Below are 4,382 nucleotides of genomic sequence, written 5' to 3' on the forward strand. Positions count from 1 at the left end.
CCACTCCTTCCTTTCTATCTCTCCCCTTCTTTCCTCCCTTCTTCCTCTTTCCTTCCCTCCCTCCCATCTCTTCTGCCTCCCCACTCTGTCTGGTGAGGAAGGTATGGGAAGCTAAGGCTCTGAAAGGCAGTTATTCTGACTTGTCAGCCTAAAAACAGGAAGTACCTTGGGTCACCCTGGCCCAGATCATAACCTTTCCCACTAGGGTTGCCCACTGTGGTGCTTTGAGTGAGAATGGCCCCCGTAGGCTCATATGTTTATTGGGAAGGGTCAGGAGGTGGGGCCTAGTTGAAGGAAGTGTGTCACAGGGTGGGTTTGGAGGTTTCAAAAGCCCATACCAGACCCAGTCTCCCTCTCCCCCTCTCTCTCCTGTCTCCTGCATGTGGATCAAGATGTAAAGCTCTCACTGCTTCTCCAGCACTATGCTTGCCACCATGCTCCCCCGCCATGATGATAATGGACTGACCCTCTGAATTTGTAAGCCAGCCCCAATTGAAGGCTTAAATAAGAGTAGCCTTGGTCATGGTATCTCTTCACAGCAATAGACAGCAACTAAGACACCCACTCAGGGTCCTTCCTGCCTGATAAGTGACAGTCTGAGCCAGGCCGTACAGACTCTATCTTAAAACAAACAACAAAACCCTTAACTTTAAAGACAGGACAGAAATTGTTGGAGTGTTTCAGAAGGGTTTTCTAAACAGTTAAGAACAGCACCCACTAATGCATCGGTGCTGAAGAGAGGAGCCACAGAAAAGCAAAAGGCAGATGCTGAAGGAAAGTAGCCAGGCCACTGAAGTTCTTCCAGCCATAGACTGTCTTCCCTAGATTGAGCTGTCCAGGAGGGGCAGGGTGAGGTCCCCATTCCAGGGTCCATTCATGGGTCATTATAAACTCTGCCTCACCAAGGAAGCACACCAGTAATGCAGATTCCTGGGCCACATCCTTCCCCAGCCACTTGGATTCAAATGTTGGGTGGGGCCCTGGAATTGTGTTTCTAACCAGATACTACTCTCCAAGAGCAAACTGGAGCCTTAAAGACCTGCTACACAGACCTACAGCACCAAGGCATGGAAGGAAGCTCTAGTCTCCTCCCTCTTCCCAGCTGCCTGTGCTCTGGCCTGAGGAGCTGGGATGGCCCTTCACACTCCTAAGAACTCTAACTTAAGCTAGTCTATTCTCAGAGGGTGCCCAGGTACATCTAAATGCAATGGGGCATCTTTCCAGATGTCTGCAAAAATCTGAGCCCTTTGCTCAACCTGAGACCCTCTGTTTCCCAGCACAGGGACCTCAGTGCCTGTGAGGTACGGGTTGAGGAAGGAGTACAGAGAGCATTGTACATGACTTTCCACCCTCCACACTGGCACTGAAGAATGGTATCTTTACATACCAGTTGGACTTGACTTAAAACCTGTCGGGTTCCTTAAAACAAAGCCCACATTCCAGCCCTGACCTTTGGGGCTGGCTCCTCCCTTTCCAAACTTCCTACTTCAGCCTACTGCTGAGGAATGCAGAAATGCACGCCTGTGCTTCTGCCCAGTGTGTTTCAAACCTCTCACATGCTCCCTAAGAGTCTACTTTGGGACCATCTGCTCCCAAGTGACACACTCCCAGTCACCTCTAGCCACCCTGCCCAGCAAGAAGGAAGACTCCTGCTTCATCTGAGCTGTGCATTCCAATCACAACACTGAAGGAAACTGTCCCATGACTGCCTTTCCCCAGGGCCTAGCTCCTCAGTGCCAGTCAGTGTCCTTGTCACCCTGGTAGCTTTAGTAGCTGGCAGGAGCCTGACCTTCTCAGTTTGCACCTGATGAACTGACTGGATTATTTTTATCTTAAGGAATTGATGCAGGGAACAGAGGGGCAATTTCAACGATCTTCAGACACCCGGGGCTCTTATTGGTGCCTCTGGTTGTGGGCAATGGCTACTCACATTCTTCTGAAAGAAACTAGAAACTACATTTAACCACCCCGGTCAGCTGAAGCCTTTGAGGATGTTCCTCAACTTGTGGGCATGCTCAAGAGATCAGGCACTGGATTGTGTTACCTCCCAAACACCTGCATCTGGCTCCACAGGATCCCCTGGCTCTTTTGCTGTGCTCCACCAAACGTGGGTTCTGAGCTTCTGGGAAAAAAACCACTGCTGGACTACTGATGAGCAAAAGCTGGCCTGAATCACTCCCAGAAAGCATGCTGGAAGGGCTATCAGGGCAGAACTTGGGTCCATGGGCTTAAGGCTCAGAGAGAATACATGAAGGAACAGGGCCTAATTTAAGCAGTTAGGCTCTGTCTGACCTCTCTCCCTGGGCTGCTCTTTCTATAGACATCACCTCTAGGACTCTGCCTTCCCCACTCCTGGCCCTGCTGGGTCATTAGGGAGAGCACTCTCCAGGGATGGGGAGACTTTCATGAAGACAAGGTCTATTTTGGCCAATCACTGAACTGTCTCATGCTTCAAAGCATGCAGTGGGGGTTCTTATTCGCTTTCCTCTCCTACAGAAGCCACCTTACTGTATTGGCTAAAGGAAGGGTAGAGAAGAAAGACAGTTTGTAAGCAGCTTGCACAAACTATGGTGCTTTACCCAGATGCCCCTCTAGCTGCTAGGCTCAATAAAGGAAAGCTCTACAGTGGTCCTCAAACATTTTAGACATAGCCTAGATTGTGAACAGTGATAAGGATCAGGGAAATCAGAAGATGATTAGATGGTAGGCTGGGAGTAAAAAAAAAAAAAAAAAGGCAAACTCCTCCCAACCCCCATCCAGGCTCCTTATGTGGTCCCTAAATGACAGGGCAGGAAAAAGGAGATCTTTTAGGGAGAGGCCATCTTCCCTAAAATCAGAACCCACTGGGGAGAAGGTGGGGACCAGGAAATGAGCACTCTGTTCCATTTTCCAATGCTTCTCTGGAGAGGTCCCCTCCCAGACCTCAGGGCTTTCCCACCCCTTCTCCTTCAGGTTCCATAGCTGAGGGAAAACAGAAAAGGCAGTGCATTGATTTTATTTCTGAAGGTACGAACCTGCTTTCTGCTTAGAACCCTGGCTTCCAACACCTGTCCACTTGGCATGGCTACTTGTTTATACTGACCAGTTGTTTCTCAGACCTAAGGGGTGCCTCAGGGAGGGAAGGCAAAGGGGGAATCCCCCAAGTACCAGTAGTTGGCCTCAACTACTTATTTTTTTTCAAACGCAGGTGCATTAAGACCAAGCACAGAGGGGCAGTTTATGAGTTGCCTGTGGCCAGGAATGGGGACCCTCAGGAAACAGCCTGCTATGTTCAATAGGAAACCATGAAGATTAAGTCCTCTGATCCAGCACCCTGAAGAAGCACCAGGAGAAGCCTGCTCATCCCTGGGAAGTGCAGAATGTGAAAGGGTTGAGGGCCTTCTTCCCAAGGCCCACCTGAGTTCAGACTTCCACACCTGGATGAGGAAGAACAGTCTTGGTGTCTGCTGGATAAGGCAGTGGTAGCTGCACGCTTTCTCCTGTAGGTGCTGTCCCAACCTGTTTCCCAAGAGGACAGACAGTCAAAGTGTTAGGCCCAGCATGAGCCTAATTTCTAGAAGGGATGAAGAGAACTCAGGAGACGGATCTCATTGATGCAAAATCCCAAGAGGTTTATTTTGACCATTGCTCAATGGTGATCACCCCTGCTGATCACCAAGGAGTGGCACTGGGAGACAAAGGCCTTGGGTTTTTAAAGGACAAGGATGGGAATTTTTAGAGGTTTCAGTCTTGGCAATTCAGGATTGGATGAGGTATTTAACTTTTAAAATAATTGGTTGGTGCTGGGCACCCTTAGGTCCAGTCAGCCCTGTTGTAAATATCTGATCTTCAAGTCAGTTTGGAATTTCCTGCCATATGAGATATAGCTGCAGTTAAAGGTGGGAGAGTTATTAACTCATCCCATGTCTGTTCTGAGGAGTAGGGGCTACAGGCTTTGGGTCAAAGGTCAGGAGCTATTCAGGAAAAGGATTGGGGCCATTTGGCCCAGTTTCTAAACAAAGTTTATCTCATAGGCGCCGACCAGCCAGTGAATTTCTCTCCACAAGTAGAGATCTCTGCTTGTTCTCTTCCTTATCCTGTCCTCACAGATGGCTAATGTCAGGAACTTTTACATTCCTCTGTTCTCTGGAGAAGCACTAAGAGGCTTTAATTAACATGGGCCTAAAACTTGAAAATATAAGTTATAAGGCAATTAAAAGAAACATAGGTTACAAAGTTAGTCTGATTCTTTCAAAAGTACTGCTACTTTGTTGGCCAGTGGCCAAGAGGGAGGTAGGCTGGTGAGATGGGACCAGAGCTTGCCCTGCATTTGGTCTCACAGTGTAGGGGTATAGTATGAATGGTTCTAATCTACCCTTGTGCCTTGTGCATTCCCAGAAAGC

Source organism: Psammomys obesus, unplaced genomic scaffold (genome assembly GCF_907164565.1).
Source record: "Psammomys obesus unplaced genomic scaffold, mPsaObe1.curated_primary_1811, whole genome shotgun sequence".
NCBI classification, from domain to species: domain Eukaryota; kingdom Metazoa; phylum Chordata; class Mammalia; order Rodentia; family Muridae; genus Psammomys; species Psammomys obesus.